The 21,610-nt window shown below is 41.2% G+C and overlaps 1 long non-coding RNA gene across 1 annotated transcript; it reads left to right on the top strand.

Annotated features, from left to right (window-relative positions):
- Nucleotides 1-9,071: 9,071 nt before the first annotated feature.
- Nucleotides 9,072-19,430, top strand: LOC132403445 (uncharacterized). Its single transcript, XR_009515263.1, has 3 exons — nucleotides 9,072-9,115; nucleotides 12,131-12,242; nucleotides 19,219-19,430. It is a non-coding gene; the product is annotated as an uncharacterized LOC132403445 (long non-coding RNA).
- Nucleotides 19,431-21,610: the final 2,180 nt, after the last annotated feature.

The raw sequence follows: 21,610 nt of genomic DNA, 5'->3' as shown, positions 1-21,610 counted from the left end.
TCACCCACTTTGTAAAGCTGTCTCCTTTTAAACTTCACACTGGTCTAACTCACTGACATCCGCGCGCCTGAGCAGTCATCCCTCGTCCTTCGTTTATGACTGGTACTTTGCTGACTATAGTTGGTTTAAATTCTAATTCTCTGACTGAAGGGACAGAGAATTCCTTGGAACTGGAGAGGACTCAGCAGCACCGTGAAAAACGTGAACCACCCAGAGGACCTTGTGATGAAAAGTGGTTTTATTTTCCTCCTTTAACCTCCTGTTACCGGTTTTTCAGTGACAAGAAGACATGGGAGGAAGCTGAGGTAAGTCACTTAAACCAGTGATTTCTCTAGCAGTCCTGTGGAATATTGGTCTCTGCTGGTTCATTCCCATGAACTCACAGCGCAGCCTCTAGTTGAGTTGTCTGTGATGAGTCCCTGTGTTCCAGGGAGTGTTTCACTCCAGACTATACAAAGATCGATGGTGTTGTGGAGAGTGTGGAAGATTGCCAAAGGATATGGATCATTGTGGATATGGGTGGGGAAACAGCAGATGCTTATTAATCCAGACTGGCGTTGTGGTTTGGAGATGAAATGCAAGGGAATAGTACATGGTGAGGCCCTTGACGGCCATGATGTACAGATGCTTCTTGGGATGCGAGTCCATAGCTCTCTGAAAGTGGTTGCACAAGTTGATAGGTGGTAAAGAAGGTGTTTGGCACGTTTGCTCTTATTAGTTGAGGTAATGAGTTCAAGGCAATGAGTCCTGAAAAATGTTGTCTCGTTTTTACTGTGTACTGTACCAGCAGTTATGGTCGAAATGACAATAAAAAGTGACTTGACATGACTTGACTTGAAGAGCCAGGAAGTTACATTGCAGTGTTATTATACTCTGGAGAGTACAGAAAGGACGTGGAGGTTTTGGAAAGGATGCAGAACAGGTTTACTAAGCTGCTCCCTACATTGGTTGTTAAGTGCTCCAAGGAGAGAATGGACAACAAGGTTTGTTTCCTCTGGAGTGGTGGTGGCTGAGGGGAGTCTTGACGGGGAATAAAACTGTGAGGCATAGGTAGAGTAGAGAGCTGGTATCATGTTCCCATGATCGACATGTCTAACACCAGAGGGCAATCTTTTGAGATGAGAGGGAAAAAGTTTAAAGAAGTTGTGCAGGTCAAGATTTTGACAGAGATTAGTGGGTGATGGGAATCTGGCCCATGGAGCAGTAGTGACAGTAGATACAATAGAGGTGTTTAAGAAGATGTAAAATAGTCGCATAAATTGACCAGGTGCATACAGAAGGGATTACTTTAATTCGCCAACACTGGCTTAATTAGCTCATCATGACATCGTGGGTTGAATTTGAACTCTGACTGGGTTGGGATAGGAGGAGTGGAATGGAAAAGGAGGATATAAGGGTCTATGAGGAGTGGAAGAAAGTGCAGACAGGTAGGAAATAGGAAAAGTGGAAATAAATGAGAAAATGATCATGATAGAGAACAATGTTAGATTTGAAGGAAGGTGATAGAGGAGGAGTTTAAATTACTGTTTAAGTCTAAGCAAGAGAGTGAAATAAATGCATTGAGTCCATTAGCACTGCTTGGTGATCTAAAGAAGGAAATAAGAGATATAATGTTAGTACAGCGAAGTTTCTGTATGATGGAGCACTGTTGATTGTTTGTAAAAATTTGGAGCAGAGGGACAAAGCAATGGAGGTACTAAATGTTAGCAAAAGCAAGGTTATAGAAAAGAGTGTCAGAGGAAAAAGTGGTGTGAAAAGGGGTGATAATGGGAATACCAATCAGAGAAAACAGAAACTAAAGAAAAATATCAAAGGAGGATTGACGGCAGAGATAAAAAGATTGAAAACAGTGTGGAATGGACTAAAGTTTACAGCACATCTGTTATGTTAATATTTCAGGGTTCAATCTTAGTGGAAAAAGTACCAATTGGATTCATGTGCTTTAGTGACAGAGCCAATGTTCCACCACTACTAAGTTGTTATAAATGTCAGAAATATGGGCATGCAGCGGAGGTGTGGTAGGTGTGGAGGAGAACATATGTATGTGTGAGCAGTGCAAACAAGGTGAACCAGTAAAATGCTGTCATCGTGGTGGAGCCCACACAGTAGCCTCTGGTGGATGTGAAGTTAGGAAAAAAGCAATGGAATTATACAAATGAGGGGACAGCACGTTGTGTCACATGTGGAAACAGCATGGTAAAAAATGAGAGAAGAGTTAAAGTGGAAATGATTCAAGTACAAATACAAGACAAGGTCAGTGAAATCTTTCAACATTAGTGATTAATATAGATAAATTAGTTTTGTTCATGGTAAAGGTTTGAATTGTTCTGAGCAGAAAAAAACAAATATGGAAAAGATAAAAATGACAGTGAAGGCAGCTGAGAGGTTTTTGAATATCAGATGATTTCATGGAACCGAGCGCAGGTAGAACTGGGTAGGGGTGATCCAAGTCTAGAGGATTATTTACAAGGTTACTAATACTAATCCTGTTAATTCTTCAGCAGAGTTCTAGAAGTTTAATAGCTAGTGGACAGAAAATTAAGAGTTATGTAACTTAGTTGGCTGAGAAACCAGATGTGATATGTGTGTAAGAAACATGATGTCATCCAACACTAGATTTTGTAGTTAATGGTTATGACAGTGGAAGAAATGATAGAGTTAACAGAGGAGGAGGTGAGTGTGCAACTTTTGTCAAAAGAGTTTTAAATTATGAAGAACAAAAGGAAGAAGAACTAGAGTACATAGTAACTGAAGGATGCACAAAGGAAGGTACAATTAAAATTATTAATATCTATAATTCTTGTAAAAATTAGAAATAGGTTTACTGGTACAGAGGGAAATACAGTATGGTGTGGGTATTTTAATGTTCACACACAACCCATTGCGAGGGGAACATGATAACATTAATGGAGGAGTGAGAGAAGAACATATGGAAAAGGAAAACCTGATCTGTATAAATGATGGAAGTGGGACAAGAGTAACTTTTATTGCAGTTTCTGAATCAGTAATTGATTAAACATTAATTATGGCAACACTAGAATCAGAAATTTGTTGTTATGTATACGTAGGTATGTTAAAAAGTTAAATTAAATAAGTAGTGCAAAAAAAGTAGTGAGGTTGTGTTCATGGGTTCAGTGTGTATTCTGCAATCTTCTGGCAGACGGGAAGAAACTGTTGCTGAATTGATGAGTGTGTGACTATATGTACTCCCTGATAGTAACAATGAGAAGAGGGCATGTCCCAGGTGATGGAGGTCTTTAATGATGGGGGTGCTTGAAGATATCCTGGATTCTATGGAGGTTGGTACCCATGATGGAGCACCCTCACCACCAACCATCCATAACAAATAGTGATGCACTCAGTCAGAATGCTCTCCAAGGTACTTCTATAGAAATTTGTGAATGTCTGCGGACATAGCAAATCTCTTCAAACTCCAAATGCAACCCAGCCACTGTTGTGCCTTCTTCATAACTGCATCAAAATGTTAAATTATAAATCAACAGATGTTGACACCCAGGACCTTGAAATTGGTCACTCTTTCCACTTCTGATTCCTCTATAAAGATCAGTGTATATTCTCCATCTTACCCTTTCTGATGTCCACAATCAATTCTTTGCTCTCAGTTACATTGAGTGCAAGGTTGTTGATGTGACACCACTCAATTAGCTGATATATTTCACTCCTGTATGCCTTCTTGTCACCATCTCAGAATCAGGTTTATAATCACTGGCCAGTACGCAAGATGGAGCCGACTAAATTTATGACCCTCTGCAGCTTCTCTTGGTCCTGTGCAGTGGCCAACCCACCAAACTCACCCCCCCCCCCCCGCCATACCAGACTGTGGCGCAGCCTGTCAGAGTGTCTCCACGGTACATCTATAGAAGTTTTTGAGTGTTTTTGTTGACATACCAAACCTCTTCAAACTCCTAATGAAATACAGTCACTGTCTTGCCTTCTTTATAGCTGCATTGATATGTTGGGACCAGGTTAGGTCCTCTAAAATTAGTTGCACCAACAATACTTGTGTTATCAGAAAATTTATAGATGGCATGTGAACTGTGTCTAGCCACACAGTCATGTGTGTAGAGAGAGTAGAGCAGTGGGCTAAGCACACACCCCTGAGGTGCACCAGTGATGATTATCAGTGAGGTGGAAATGTTACCTCTGATCCTCACAGACTGTGGTCTTCTGGTGAGGAAGTTAAGGATCCAGTTGCAGAGGGAGGTATAGAGGCCCAGGTTTTGGATCTTCTTGATCAGAACTGTAGGAATGATTGTATTAAATCCAGGAAAGTGTTCATGGAAGGCTCTGAAAGAAACAACAGGCAGTATCTTTACCCTGTATAATGTCAAATAGAAATAGAAATGATGATCAGGAAGGTATGCTGGCATGTTGGCTATTTGAAAAGGCTAATTGGGTAAACTTTAAAGAAAGAAGTGACCCCCAGCATCCAGGGCATGCCCTTTTAACATTGTTACCACCAAGTAGGAGGTACAGAAGCCTGAAGACACACGCTCAGCTATTCAGGAACAAATTCTTCCCCACTGCCATCCAATTCCTAAATGGGCATTGAACGCATGAACACTACCTCACTTTTTGAATGTGTATTATTTCTGCTTTTGCACAATATTGAATCTATTCAATATACATGTACTGCAATTGATTTGCTTATTTAGTTTTTTTCTTCTATATTATGTATTACTTTGAACTGCTGCTGCTAAGGTAACACATTTCACAACACTTGCCAGTGATAATAAACCTGATTCTGATCAGGAATTACGGAATATTGAAATCAGTGAGGATGTGGATCTTTTATGTAACAAGATTGTAGAAGTGACAATAACAACACACAACAATAAGTATACCAAGTAAATGGAATAGAGCTGAACAAGAAAATGGTAACATGGAAGTCATAAGAAGGTGTGAAAGCAATAAAACTTCATAATAGAGCCTTTAGAATATTAAAGCGGACACACAATTTTTAAAATCTAATTGAATATAAAAAGGTGCAAGCAATAGTTAGGAAAACAATATCTGAATATCTGCTGTGTACGAAATAAAGCAGAGGAACTTGTAGCAACAGTTACAGACTAGCATGTATGATATGTAAGATGTTGTGGGCATCACAGAGTTGTGGCTGATAGAGGATGATAGCTGGGAGCTTAACATCCTAGGATACACATTGTATTGAAAGGACAGGCAGGAAGGCAGAGGGGGTGGGGTGGGTCAGCTGGCAAAAAATGAAATCAAATCATTAGAAGGAAGTGACATAGGACCAGAAGATGTAGAAGCATTGTGGGTCAAGCTAAAAAAACTGCAAATGTAAAAAGACCCTGATATTATACAGATCTCTAAACAGCCACTAAGATGTGGTTTACAAATTAGAATGGGAGAAAGAAAATTTAGAGTCAAAAGGGAGATGTTATGATAGTCATGGGGGATTCCAATATGGAGGTAGATTGGGAAAATCAGGTTGGTGCTGGATCCCAAGAAGGGGAATTTCTAGGATGCCAATGAGATGTTTATTTTACAGCAGCTTGTGGCTGAGCCCATGAGAAGATTAGCTAATCTGGACTGGGTGATGTACAATCAACCAGAATTGATCAGAGAGTTTAAGGTAAAAGAACCCTTCGCATTCAATGATCATAATATGATCAAATGCACCATGAAATTTCAGAGGAAGTTAAAGTCAGATGTCTCAGTGTTACAATGGAGAAAAGGGAATTACAGAGGCATGAGAAAGGAGTTGGCCAAAATTGATTGGAGAGAACATTGTCAGGGATATTGGCAGAGCACCAATGCAGGAATTTCTGGGAGTAATTCAAAAGGTACAGGATATATCCACCTCAAAGAGAAGGAAGTATTCTAAGGGCAGGATGAACCATAGCTGACAAGAGAAGTCAAAACCAACATAAAAGCCAAAGAGGGGGCATAGAATAGAACAAAAATTAGTGGGAAGTTAGAGGATTGGGAAGCTTTTAAAAACCAACACAAGGCAATTCAAAAGTTAAAAGGAAGGAAAAGATGGAATATTAAGGTAAGCTAGCCAATAATATTAAAGAGGATACCAAAATTTTATTCAAATATATAAAGAGTAAAAGAGAGTTGAGAGTAGATATCAGACCATTGGAAAATGATCTGTTGGTATTTTTAAAGAAATATCAAGCAGGATAAGTAAAGGAGAATCAGTGGATGGTCTGTGCTTGAATTTTCAGAAGGCCTTTGACAAGGTGCCTCACATGAGTCTGCTTAACAAGGTGTGAGACGATGGTAATACAGGAAAAAGCTTTGACTGATTGGCAGGAGGCGAAGAGTGTGAATGAAGGGAGCCTTTTCTGGTGGCTGACAGTGATTAGAGGTGTTCCACAGGGGTCTGTGATGAGGCTGCTTCCTTTTGTATTATATGGCAATGATTTGGATGAAGGAAATGATGACTTTGTGGCCTGGTTTGCAGACCGTACAAAGATAGGGGGAGCAGCAGATAGTGCTGAGGAAGCAGAGAGGTTGCAGAAGAACTTAGACAGATTAGCAGAATGGTCAAAGAAGAGGCAGGTTGAATACAATGTCGGGAAGTGTATGGTCATGCACTTTGGTAGAAGAAATAAAAATCTAGACTATTTTTGAAATGGAGAGAAAATTAAAATATCTGAGGTGCATACGAACTTGCGAGTCCTTATGCTGGTTGAGTTGGTGGTGAGGAAGGCAAATGCAATGTTAGCACGCATTTCAAGAGAATTAGAATATGAAAATAAGTTTGTAATGTTAAGGCTTTATAAGGCACTGGTGAGGCTCATTTGGAGTATAGTGATCAGTTTTGAACCCTTTATCTAAGAAAGAATGTGCCTACATTGGAGAAGGTTTCAAAGGAAAATCATGAGAATGATTCTGGGATTGTAAGTGAGGGGTATTTGATGGCTCTGGGCCTATGCTCACTGGAATTCAGAACAAAGGGGGGATCTCACTGAAACATATCGTATTTTGAAAGGCCTCAACAGAGTAGATTTGAGCAGTTTCCTAAGGTGGAGGACACAGAACAGAAGAAAATCCATTTAGAATGGAGATGAGGAGGAATTGCTTCAGCCAGACAGTGGTGAATCTGTGGAATTAGTTGGTGACCTGCTGCATGGGCAACAGCCAGTTCTTCAAATCTTCCCATCCAGGCTTGCGCCTCAGAGAGGACACAGTTCACCAGAGGCACAAACCCATGACCCCCTTGGATTCACGGCTGCCTACCATCCAGGTTTTCAGCAGAGAAATCCAAAATAATGTTTTTCACTAGGAAGAGGATAGAACAACACTTAAAATGAAAACTTTATGGTAGAGAAATACTAACTGTAGATAACTTTAAATTTTTAGGAATTTGGTTCAATACAAGACCTACATGGCCAGCAGATATTAAGGAATTAATAACCAAAAGTAAGAAAGTGCTATATGTTCTAAGGTGTTCAACAGGAAAGGAAAAGCAAGCTACAAGAAATTCTTGAAAGCAATATATATTTATATATATATAACTAATAAGATCAATACTGGACAATGGAAGTATGGTATATGGATCAGCATCACACAGTATGCTCAGAAAGTTGGATACAATTCAAAGCCAAGCATTAAGGTTAGTCAGTGAGGCAATAAGTACAATACCAGTCGTAGCGATGCAGGTGGAGTCGGGAGAGACACCTTTGGAACTGAGAGGAACACAGCTTGTGTTAACATATTGGATAAGCCTGCAAGGGCATGGGAAAACCATTCAACAAAATAGCTTTTAGATCCATGTTAGGACAAGGAAAGAAAGGCAATCAGACACTTTGCTTGGACTATTGAAGGAAAAGCAGAATGGGTACTAAGGCAGTAAGTATGACAATGCCTTTTCCCTGGGTACCGAAAGTGGAGCTTAAATTATTCAAAAGGAGACAGAAAAGCAGAGAAATGATTTTAAATCAAGATATAGTTGAATTTATGGAACTAGTATTAGTCATGGATATTTACAAATATATACAGATGCTTACAAACAGTAATAGTAGATTTGGGGTAAGATTGGTATTGGCTAATTTTAACATTAGAAAGCAGGTCAGGATACATGATGATTTCTCAGAGTGTACACATGAAGTGACAGCTGGCTCTGCAGCGGCAGAGAAGTGGGACTGATATGAGTTGTAATACTGTCTGATTCTGGCACAACAATCAGGAGTCTAAAAGATTTCCATTCAGAGGCAAGATAAGACATTATTTGTGAGATAATACAAATCTTATTTGAACTTAAATTAATGGGATTCTGTATATGTTTTATATGGATTCCAGCACATGTTGGTATTAGCAGGAACGAACAAGCAGAAAAATTAGCAAAGGAGGCAACTAGGAGAAATGAAAAACATTATCAAAAGCGAAAGCAAAAACTGTGAAGAAATCAATAGGATGAAGAGAGAACAGGAAGTCATCTTTATAATATCCAGAAAGAAGTGGGTTGGTCGAGGAATGCAGGAAAGAACAAAAGGGAGAGGCTGATAATATTGAGATTGAGGTATAGGTACACAGGGTTAAAAACTACATTGTTTTTAATGAAGACACACAATAGTAGGAGGTGTGAGTACTGCAATCTGCAAGAATAGTTGAGCACGTACTGGTGAGGCATCATGGAATAAAATACGATGCAACATTAACAATGTTTGCAGAAAGGATCACAAGGTTATTGATTTAAATATATAGCACAGTTCCTTAAGAATACAAGTCCTTTTTTCTGGAATTTGATACAAATGCAAACCTTTAGGATTTAGATATCCTGACCTGCAGTGCAGTTCAGAAGTTGGTGGTAATGCACCTTAAAATCTATTTGTCAGCCGTCATCAATCCTCAGGAGAAGAAAAGATAAAGAACATTGTGGATCAGAGAGCTTGTCCCTATGTTCTAGTGTTGTTTGGGTGCTTTACTGAGAGGTCTGTAAGAAGATGAAAAACAGGTTAATTATTTTTTCCATTCAAAGGATTTCTGTAATCACGACCAACGTTGTGGACAGCTGGCTTCTGTGTATTCAGCCGAACATAACATTTTCATTTCTAATGTGACCGGATTCGTGGACCAAAGCAGGCCAAAGGCTTGGATTGGCCTGAATGACATTTGCAAGGTAAAGTTAATGATGGTGAATTACACTACAGGACGTCATGACCCTGGCCAGACCAGAAGCTGACCTTCCCCAATCTTCTCTGACCATTTCAGAGGGCTGATTGCATTAACACATTGATGAATCTCTGAAGTGGCATCAGTGTTCACTGACAGAATTACACCTGACATCCTGCATAGTAACAGGGGTGCAGTAGTGTGGGGGTTAATGACTGGGTGTATACTAATGATCCAGGGATGTGAGTTTGCATCCCAGACCATCAGCTAGGGAAATTGGCTCAAAGTAAATAAAATGCAACAAATCTGGAGTAATACATTGCTGTCAGAAATGGTGACAATGGAACTGCCAGACTGTTGTAAAAACTCATCCGGTTCACTGTTGTTCTTCAGGGTGAGGAATCTGCCATCCTTCCCCAGTCTGGCCTCACTGTGACTCCAGAGATCCATCAATGTGTGACTCTTACCTGCCCTCTGAAATGGTCAGAGGATGATCAGGGAGGGACAATAAATTCTGAACTGACTCGTGTCACTGCATACTGTGAACAAATAAAATCCCTCATGTTTATGTTTCCACGTGAGCCTCCTCTCGCCCTCTTTTATCTGACACAAGCAGTGTGACTTTCCTTTCTCATTCATCTGCTCATATCCTTATCCATGGCTGTGCTGAAGGTCAGGGAGTTAAAATCACCGTTTCTGAAACAGTAACCGACTGAGGGATCAGTCACCTGGTCAGATTTATTGCCTCGAATGAGATCCACCTTCCCTGGAATACTGACCCTCAGCCGTGTCTCCGTAGCCTTTCCATTTAGTGGAGCCTTGAACTGTGCACAGATCAAAGTGCAGTCTCACCACAGTTCTGTCCAGGATTTACACAACTTCTCTATTTTTAAATTCTATCCTTCCAGAAATTATCTCCACTGTTTGTGTGCTGGTAAAACTTTGGAGTGAGGATACTTCACACACGGTAGAATGCTACATGTTCTATATATGGAAATACAAAATATAATCAGTGTCATATACTCTGCATATGGAAATACAATATATAGACAGACAGTGCTGATGTTCTGGCTAGCTGGTGAGAAGCCTAATCTCTCCACAGATGCATCTGCTCTGCTATTTATCCTGTTCTCCTTTGATCTCTGATTAATGCACCTCCCCCATTTCCCTTCACTCTGACTGATTCTCTCTGTGTTCAGGTTTTAGTTAATCCTTTCCCTGTAGCTGTTGCATTTTTGTTCCCAAAATGTATCAGCGACTCTGGGCAAGGCTGGTGTGCAGAGCAATTTCACTAAGCAGCTATGAAGAAATTAGAAAATTGGAAATGACAAGGTGTGGGGATATGAAATTGAAATAAATCACATGAATCACCTGACATCAATAACAAGCGCATTACATTTGCATGGAATACTTCACACAAAATCATCAGAAAAACTTTGCAAATATTGAACAATGGAAAATGCCTAATCAAAACTTTAAAAGTAGTTGGCTAACTAAACCTCTGACACTGTTTTGTGTCACTCGTTCTTGAGTAAGACCATGACATCCAGTCTAGTGTTGTGATGTGTACGGGGGTAGCTGATTAGATCAATCTGTGCTCAAATGTTCATTTAGATGGAGAATGGAGGTGGGGGATGCGATAACCTCTGTGGTGTTCAAATTTTCAGATATTCTATTCCCCTTTTGCTTCCTCCATTCCAACGTTCTCATTTGAGCGAGCACCACCTTTTTTGTGCAGGTATGATGATCTAATTTTGCGGTTCCCAGTGACTTGTGTCAATGTTGAAGCTCATCAGGGCTGTTCTCAGAAAGCCTTTGGATCTCGTTTTCCATCCACCATATGACAGTTTGTCCTCGCCCAGCTCTCCATTAAATAGGTGCTTTCTGGAGAGCTCAAGTTTGAATCCTGGTCTCTAGACATGTGAGGCAGCAGCACTACCTGCTGCATGACTGTACCACAGTTGACTGAGCTGTCAAGAGCATGACTGACAATGGCCGAGTAAGCATAGGATCGAGAATGATTGACTTGAACTACAGATAACTTGAAGCAGATTCACTTAGCCCAAAAATATGACACTGGCTAAACCACATCAAGGAGAGTTGTTTTCTATTATTGTTCAATGTGCCATGAGGCAATGTGTTCACCAAAATAATGTTAAACTCTGTTTAGTCCCCAAACAAGATTCAACATTCATTCATTGAGGAACTCTTGAAAAAGAGTAACAAATACACATCCAACTCAAGGGTTTTAGATTCACTTGGAAGGACAAAGTGTTTCTCAGCTGTGAGTTTCTGTGATTCATGCTTTTACAACCATTCAGGATACTGGGTAAAGCTGACCTCACTGACTGATTGATATTGTATTTTATATCTTCATGTACAGATAATTCTGAGATTTCTGATGAGCACCCCATTTTTGACTATAAATAATGATTGTAATTGAACACAGTAAGGATCTCAAAGTTCAAATTTCAAAGTAAATTTATTATCAAAGTATGTATATGTTGCCATATACTACCCTGAGATTCATTTTCTTGCAGGCACTTACAGGAAAGAAGAAATACAATAGAATTTTACATAAACACTATACGTAACCAGACTATACGTAACCACTATACGTAACAACCAAAGTGCAAAGGAAGACAAATTGCACAAATAGAAATAATACTGAGGAAATGAGTTGCAAAGAGTCCTTGAAAGTGAGTCTGTAGGTTGTAGAATCAGTTTGAAGTAGTCATCAATTAAGTTATCCACTCCAGTTCATGACCATTGTCGGGTAGTAACTGTTCCTGAGCCGAGTGGGGTGCTACTAAACACTCCTATATTTCCTGCCTACCTGTGCTTGCCAGAACTGGACTGAGTGCCCAACAGTTAGAGAGGGATGTGCTTGTCCTGACTCCTCATATTCTGGTCTCACACTGGTTCAGGTACAGCTACCCCCCCCCCCCTCCCCGCCCCATACCATTAAAGGACAGGTTAATCACCATTCCCACAGGAATAATCACTGATTTATATCCCACAGGAGGGAAATTTCACGTGGATTGATGGATCTTTGTACAGTTATAGAATGTGGGGTAACAATGAACCTAATAATGATAGAGGCAAAGAAGACTGTGTGAACATTCATCGTTTCAGTAAGTATCACAGTAAATGAAATGTTACTTATTACTTATGTTAAATGTGAATTTTAGACACAGTGTTGTACAGGAAGTTATCTCAACAGTCCTACTGTTCCACAGAGGGAGTGAGTTCCACAAGACTGGACTGAGTGCCAAGTGGTTAGAGAGGGACATATTGGAGGGTACAGGGGGATATACGCTGAGTATTACTGAGCAGGAAGAAGGTACACTATGACTCTGCCCATAAAGAAAGAACTGAACACAGCCATACCAGTGTAACAGCTGGGAAAGGTTTCACTGATAGTGTAATGGTATTTCTGTAGAGATAGTGTTTGGGTTGTGGTTAGAGATAGTGGGTGCTCTAGAATGTGAGCCATCTCAATCTCACAGGTTTGGTGGGACCGGAATGTGTACATCCTAGACTCACACAGCTGAGGAAATCGAGTGGTTTCATTGTGGGGATATCATTCCAGATCAATTTTGCTGGATGCTGTGTGATTGCCCTGAGCATTGATCAGTGGGTTGTGTGGTTAAGTCTGTGTTAAACTATTGTCCGGTGAAATGATTACGATATGTGTTTATAGATGCTGCAGCGGTTGAGTGATGGTACGAATCCATGGGGTTGCAGGTAACGAATGCGTGTGTATCGAGTGGGGTAGATATTCATAGCCCCAATGAATTGTTAGTTCAGACTTTACATACCGTTAAAGCATTAGGATCAGTTATGATTATGGGAATGCAATAATGAGGATTCTGAGGGAAGAGAGGAACCTCGGAGCACATGTGCACCGTTCATTGAAAGGGCCATCACAGGGAGATATGTTGGTTAAAAAGGCATTAAGCATACTGACCTTCATCAATCAGGGCACTAAGGATTGCAGATGAGACACTATTTTGCAGTTGAGGCAACAGTTTTGGTTACCCTGTTATAGAAAGACATGGATAAACTGGCACAAATGCAGAAATGATTTATGAGGATGTTGCCAGGAGTAGAGAGTTTGTGTTATAGTGAGATGTTGGTCATGCCTGGTTATTCCCTGGTACATAGGAGAATGAGGGAAAACTTTGTAGAAATGTATAAAGCTTATGAGAGGCATAAATAATGTTTACAGACTTTTCCCCAGAGTAGTGACATCCAAATCAAGGCAGACATAAGTTCTAGAGTGAAGGGGTAAAGATTTAAAAGGGACCTGAGGAGTAACAGTTGTATATTTAATAGTTCAGTACTATTTGAGTAATATTGTAAGTATATTGTTTGAGTGATCATTCTTGTTTAATGTGTAAATACATGAATTGTAAACATTGCCAGGCTAGTACGTGATATATGTGCGCCTCACTTAAAGTAAAACACGAAGTTAGACTCTCACTCCCGTGTCTTCCTTTGAATTAGTTTCATGTCTTGCAGTTACAAAATATAACAGTCATGATAAGGCATTTTTAAAACAAACTCGAGATGACTAGCAACCTGTCGAAATGGAAGAATTCATGGTTCATGAAGAGTGATAATAATCACAAAAATAAGCAGCAATGGCTGGCTACATCGTAAAGATTGATCTGTCCAATTACTCATTGGGTAACTGGCTCATGTATACTGAGCTAACTGAACAGTATTTTGAAGCAAATGAAATAGCCAATGAGAAATGACTACCAATTTAGCTGAATACATTGGATTTAAGGCATACAGTTTGCTTTAAAGTTTCATTTGACTGTTCCAATCAAATCAGCAGAAACATGTTTTGCTGATATTATGAAAATAATGCAGGAACCTTTAGAACCAAAGCCATTATTGAATGCAGAACACTTTAGGCTGCATAAGTGGAAGCAAAAGAAAAGGGAGTCCATTTCAACATACGCAGCAGAATTGGAGATTGTTTGAGCATTGTCAGTTCGATAATGAGTTTAATGATATGCCTGAGTTTAGTTTATGAAATCTTAAAAAGAAAGCATTCAAAAATGGCTTGTATCTGAAGTACTACTTTCATTTAAGAGAGCAGGTGAAGTTGCTGTATCAACGGAACTACAGAGATGTAATTGAGTTGCAGTCTGGAATGATTGTGAGCATGGACAAAATTGCAATATCTAAACAGAAAGCAGCACAGCCGAACAAATTTTGTTATCACTATTGCAGGGGCTCACATGCACATTCGTAACAGTAAAATACAACAATCAACAAGCCATATTGGGCTTGTAGGCTTTAAAACAGGAGGACCAGCATTGTGGTGATGTGATTGGCTGAGACAACTACAACTTGATTGAAGATCCATCCACAATTTTCATGTCATATCCCCTGCATTGAACCTTTCTACCAGTGAATCAAGGAAGATACAACAGTGTTCAAGGATGGGTTTGAATTCTCAAACATGTCAAAGGTAAAATAGTGTTAGATGAAAATGCCGCATCCAAGTTTTACAAAGCCTGTCCATTTCCTTGTACCATCCATGATAAAGAAGTATGTGAGCTGATTGCATAGAGGCAGAAGGAATTCTTTGTGGGGCTGAGTGGAGCCCATGGTCAATACTAGACATCCCAGTAAACAAGCATTATGGGTCTGTCAAGATCTATATTGAGTTCAAGGTCACCATCAACCCAGTACTGAAAATAGATCAATAACCTCTGCCCAAGGGTAGAGGATAACTTTGCAAATCTTTCTGGAGGAAAACACTTCAGCAAAGTGGACTTAGTTAAGGCCTGCTTGCAGATAGAGATGGAAGAAGAGTCAAAATGTTTCTCACCATAAGCACTCAAAAAATAACTTATCACTAAATTAAGCTTACTTTTGGATTAGCATCTGCACCTGCACTTCGGTAGAAAACTATAGACCAGGTACTGCAAGGCTGCCCAGGTGCTCAGGTTTTACCTGGATGACATCATTGTTACCGGTAAGGAAGGACCTCTAAAACCTCACTATGGGTTAAGAAAAATTAGAAAATTACAGCTCAGAGCTCAATACAAGAAGTGTGAATTCTTTAAACCAAGAATCACTTACTGTGGTCACACTATAGACGCACAAGTATTACACAATGGTGCTGAGAAAATTCAAGCAGTGGTGAATGCCCCAGGCCAAAGGAAGTGTCACAGTGTGGTCCTTTTCAGTATTTGTCAACTATTATAACAGGTTCCTGCCAAATCTGGCTATTGTGCTGCACCCCTTGAAGTCATCACCTCAGATTGGCATGAAATGACCATGGACAAAGCTGTGTGAGTATGTCTTTCAAAAGGATAAATGAAGTGGTGATATCAAACATATTATGATCCCACATCATCCTGTGAAGCTTGCCTGTGACACCTTGCCTTATAGTATAGGTGAAGTTATGTCACAAGTATGAGGGATGGAAGTGAATGCCCCATAATCTTTGCATCATGTTCCTTTACTGCTGCAGAGAAAGATTATGCACAGATTGACAGAGAGACTTCAGTCTCACCTGGGATGTAAAAGAGTTTACCCCTGTTACTGATCATCACCCACTAGTGTCCATTTTCAATCCACGGAAGGTTATTCAACTAACAGTAGCATCATAATCACAAAGGTAGGCTTTGTTTCTTGAAGGGCATAATTACAAAATCAAATTGAAGAGGCTGACTCATCATGGATTTGCTGACAGATTGTCCTGTCTACCTTGGGAAAAGAAATACCAGAACAATTTACAAAAAAAAATACTCTTCTTGACGTATTCTCTCCGACACAAAGTAAAGCCTCCCTATTACAGCAAAGACAATCCAAAGGGAAACCAGAAAGGACCCCACACTGTCTCAGGTCTACAGAAACAACCAAAATAGTCTTGAATTTGCAGAAGAAACTCCAGTCTCCCCATTTTTACCACTGCTGAGAGGAACTTGCCCTTGATGAAGGTTATCTTATGTGGGATTGAGAGGTGTTGTACCATCCAAACTCAGAGCTAAGGTTTTGGAGGAGCTACTTGCTAGTCATCTAGGTGTGGTAAAAATGAAAGTGTTGGTGCATTGCTTTGTCTGGTGCCCTGGGATAGATTGGTAGATCGAATAGCCTGCCATGCACTGTATAGGATGCCAACATGTCATGAAGATGCCAAAAGTAGCATATCTCCAATCTCAGGGAATTGCCTGCATTACCCTGGCAGAGGATTCATGTGGATTTTCCCTGACCATTCATGGGCACAGATTTCTCATAGTAGCAGATGGAACTACAAAGTGGCCAGGAGTGTCTCAATAGACTCGACAACAGCCCTTACACTGCTGATGTATTGCGAAGCCTCTTTGCAAGGTCTGGTGTTCCAGAACACTTAGTGACAACAGACAACAGTTTCTGGGGAACGGTTTCAGTTATTCCTAAAATTAATGGATAAGACATATTATATTTGCACCTGAGCACCCAGCTCCAAATGGCTTGTGTGAAGTTTTGCACAGAGTCCAAAGAACACACTGTGAACAAATTCAATGGAACACACCACACTGACACTGAGCTAGAGGCTTGCTAATTTCCTTCCGGCATACAGTAATGTGGAAACTCCAAAACTGATAACTCACCAGCTATGCTGTTCCTGATTCACCCCTTGTGTTCACGCTTGGACTTCCTCAAGCCCGTTCAGAGTATGCAGGACAAGTGGCTAAGACAAATAAAAGGCTCCTCAAGCAAGAAGGGTCAATGGTTCACTCTAGACAGGCAGTTTTGGTGGGGGACTACAGAGGTGATCAATAGTGGGTACTTGGAAAGATTAAGGACAGTATCCTACTGGTTCCACATGTAGATTTAGTCAGAAAGTCAGAAGGCACGGGATCCAGGGAAGTTTGCAGGTGGATCCAGAATTGGCTTGCCTGCAGAAAGCAGAGCATTGTGGTGGTGGGAGTACATTTTGAATTGGAGGGTTGTGACTAATGGTGTCCCAGAAGGATCATTTCTGGGACCCTCTACTTCTCGTGATTTTTATTACGACCTGGGTGTGGAGGTAGAAGGGTGGGTTGGCAAGTTGCAGACAACACAAAGGTTGGTGGTGTTGTGGATAGTGTAAAGGATTGTCAAAGATTGCAGAGAGACATTGACAGGATGCAAAAGTCGGCTGAGAAGTGGCAGATGGAGTTCAACCCAGAGAAGTGTGAGGTGGTACACTTTGGAAGGACAAACTCCAAAGAGAATTTGTCCTTCCAAAGAGTACAAAGTAAAATGGCAGGATACTTGGGAGGGTGGAGGAGCTGAGTAATCTGGGAGTACATGTCCACAGATCCCTGAAAGTTGCCTCACAGGTAGATTGGGTAGTTAAGAAAACTTATGAGGTGTTAGCTTTCAGAAGTCGAGGGATAGAGTTTAAGAGTTGTGAGATAATGATGCAGCTCTATAAAACTCTGGTTAGGCCACACTTGGAGTACTGTGTCCAGTTCTGGTCACTTCACAATAGGAAGGATGTGGAAGCATTGGAAAGGGTACAGAGGAGGTTTACCAGGACGCTACCTGGTTTAGAGTGTGTGCATTATGATCAGAGATTAAGGGAGCTAGGTCTTTACTCTCTGGAGAGAAGGAGGATGAGAGGAGACATGATAGAGGTATACAAGATATTAAGAAGAATAAGTAGAGTGGACAGCCAGCACCTCTTCCCCAGGGCACCACTGCTCAATACAAGTGGACATGCTTTAAGGTAAGGGATGGGAAGTTCAAGGAGGATATTAGAGGAAGCTTTTTACTCAGAGAGTGGTTGGTGCGTGGAATGCACTGCCTGAGTCAGTTGGTGGAGGCAGATACAGTAGTGAAATTTAAGAGACTACTAGACAGGTATATGGAGGAATTTAAGGTGGAGGGATATATGGGAGGCAGAGTTTAAGGGTCAGCACAACATTGTGGCTGAAGGGCTGTACTGTGCTGTACTATTCTATGTTCTATGTACCATTTTCTAGAATTGGATCACTCTTCTGCACAGTGAGATTGGGGTCTGATATCTTTTGTAGACAACACATCAATCAGTTGCGGAGAGCAGAGAAAATTGTTCAGGAAGATAGGTGGCAACCACTGTCAAAACCTCTTCCTGCAGTCTATTTAGACAACCAGTACGGAGGAGGTCCCAAATCCTGAGCCTGTCTCACCTGCCAAGCGGAGCCATCCCTTTGTCAGGAAAGACGTTATCCCAAAAGCATAACAAATCCTGCACAGTGATTAAATCTTTAGGCCTGAATGGGAATTTACCCTTTACTGCGCTGAGGACGTGTGTCTGTAGTATTTGTATTACATCGTATACTGTGTTGGGGTGTAATCTCTACAGAGTTGAAGTTTAAAGTTAAGCAGGGAGGAGTGTTCTGCATTTAATATTTCAGTAGTATTTGAGTAATATTGTAAATATATTGTATGAGTCAGCATTCTTGTTCTTTAACTAATTCATTATGGCTTATAAGTATAAATCCATAAACTGCCTACGTCATTACTCTGCCACACAATATGTGCGCAGCTTGCTGAAAGTGAACACCCGGTTAGACTCACATTTCAGACTCCAGTGTCTTCCTGTGAATTACTTCAATGTTTTGACATTACAAATCATAGCAGGAACATTGTTATACAGAAGTGAGTAAAATGACTGGGGTCGCTGAGAAAGTGTTTGAGACAGATATAATAGTATCATTGAAGAAAATAGTCCATGTATGTATGGAATGGGGCGCATGCACAGGAAATTGACATCAGCTGCCTGGGAAATTGGTCAGGCAAGGACTGGTTGGGCGGAAAGGCCTGTATCTGTGCTGTTTGCTCTACGACTCCATGACTCTACCAGGAGGAGGGAAAATTCACAGACACTGACTAAAATAAATGGAACATTTACACTGAAGTGAAAATAGAAAATGCTGGAAACAATCAGCAGATAAAGCAGCATCTGTGGAGAAGGAACAGAGGTAACATTTCTATCAATGACCTTTCTGTTTCTCTCTTTACACATGCTACCTGACCTATTGAGTATTTGCAGCACCTATCTTAGATTTCCAGAATTTGAAACATGTTTTTCTTGCAAACTCATGTCAGTTTTCTTCTCCTTGTGTCCAGATGACTCAACTTGGAATGATGAGCCCTGTGACGAGAAATATGGTTTTGTTTGTTCTTACAAACTGTGTTGAATTTAGAAAACTCCAGATCCATCTACTCATCATTTCCAGCGGTAGATTCGGTGCTCAGATTTCTTTGTAGCTGCTCTCACTGTCTGTGGTGACCGTACGCATTTAATTTCTCAGCCAGTAATAAAGAGAACTGCATCCTGAGCTGTGTGTGTTGTTGCTATGTGAGTCCAGTTTCCAGCAGCCTTCCTGTCCCACTGTTACTTCCTCCCCTCCTCGACACTCAGAGCTGCACTCAGGAGAAATCATCACAGACTTTACACAATTAACTCTTTCCCTCTGCCTGCACTTGATATGTCAGCTCCTGGCCACCACACATGGGAGTGAAACATGGGCTTTTGAGAGGTACAGAGGGGATATTAGAATTGGTGCAGGCAGAACGTTTTACAATACCATACCTTGGATGGGCTTCAGAAGATGAACTGGGTTAGAAATTCCTTTACACAACTGTAAGAAAACCTCTGCTGTCTCTTTGAAAGTCAACCAGGACTTAAGCAAATTTGCAAACAATTCTGGGTTCTTGACTAATGTCTCGACACGATCTGAGTGATCTCAGGCTGTGCCCAACTCTCCAGTCAATGTGATGAGGGAAGGTGGGGCCCTGGGATTTGACGATCTACTGAACTGATGTTGAAAGGGAACAGTGGGAGAAACTCAGCATTATATCATTCTGACTCACTTGGGTATATTCACTCTTCTTAATAGTTTCTTATTTGGAAACTGAGCTGGTGTTCAGCCCTCCAAGACGGTCAGTAAACTACATGATGGTGTGTGTGTGTGTGTGTGTGTGTGTGTGTGTGTGTGTGTGTGTGTGTGTGTGTGTGTGTGTGTGTGTGTGTGTGTGTGTGTGTGTGTGTGTGTGTGTGAGAGAGAGAGAGAGAGAGAGAGAGAGAGTTACTCTGGATTCTAGAGTCTGTAGAATTCCTTGCATTCATGCTAACATCTGTCCCTCTCAGGTACTCTCACTGAACCAGGACACAGCCACTGGCAGTGTGTGTGATGCTCACCTCCTCAGAGTGGGAGCTGAAACAATTCAGTGCAGCACCCAGTGCACCAACTCTCGTTCTATACAGAGGTGGGGAGTGTGCAGGATGGGAGAGTTAAGGGCTGGCACAAGCACAAAAAGGGCTGACTGGCTTCCCCCACACTACCTGCTTCTGTGGGTTGAACAGCACATTCAGGGAAGCCCAGTGTGGGGAGGTACTCACTCACCCTACTTTATGTTTGACACATGAGAGCGAGAGCCACACCTCCTGGTGTGGTCCTCATTACGCCAGACTGACATGTTCCAGATGAACCTCTCCCACCATCGCCTGAACCAAGTTTGTCTGAGAGCCGTCCAGGACTTTGAGAGAAGCAACTCAGGCTTAGAGTTGACTGTAGGTGAATGGGGAGGTACTATTAACCCCAGAAATCGGGTGTTACATAGACCATAAGACATAGGAACAGAATTAGGCCATTTGGCCCATCAAGTCTGATCCGCCATTTCATCATGGCTGATCCACTTCCCTCTCAACTCCATTCTCCTTTCTTCTCTCATGACCTTTCGCACCCTACCTAATCAAGAACCTATCAAACTGCATTAAATATACCCAGTGAGCAGAGCTCCATAGCCACCTATGACAACAAATCCCACAGGTTCCCCACCACTGGCTTAAGAAATACCTTTTCATCTCCATTCTAAATTGATGTCCCTATATTCTGAGGCTGTGCTTCTGGTCCTGGACTATAGGAAATATCCTCTCCACATCCGCTTTATCTTGGTCTATCAACATTTGATAGGTTCTGGTGAGAAAAGGCCCAGAGCCATCAATCCCTCCTTCAACGATAAGCATTTCCTTCCTGGATCTAGACAGGTGGTGAATACTGTTTGATCACAGGTCTGCCACTGTTCAGATGCCAACAGTTCAGCCGTTCTTATTCTACACAGTTCACTGCCACTCTGTCTAACCCCATAACCCCACTACAATAAAACCCTCACCAACTTACCCCCACAATCACCCTGCACAAGTGTCCAGCATGTTGATCTCAATGACCATCTCCTCCTTCATTTTCAACTGAACGTCATGCACTGTGTCCCCTTTATCGCCAGAGAATTCAGGAAGGTAAAGTCAGGTAAAATTAAGCTGCGGAGAGATTGGAACTGGTGGTGTGAGTTCTGAGGCTCCTGTACCTTCTTCCTGAAAAGAACATGTCCTGGGCAGTGGGGGGTCCCTGATGCATAAGCGGGGAAGAGGAGAGCAGTGGTGGTAAGGTATTCAATAATGGAACAGACAAGAGATACTGTGGCCAGTAGTCATGGTCTACATTCATAGCAATGGCTT

This window comes from Hypanus sabinus, chromosome 13, assembly GCF_030144855.1.
Source record: "Hypanus sabinus isolate sHypSab1 chromosome 13, sHypSab1.hap1, whole genome shotgun sequence".
In the NCBI taxonomy this organism is placed as follows: domain Eukaryota; kingdom Metazoa; phylum Chordata; class Chondrichthyes; order Myliobatiformes; family Dasyatidae; genus Hypanus; species Hypanus sabinus.
This window is presented reverse-complemented; position numbering and strand designations above follow the sequence as displayed.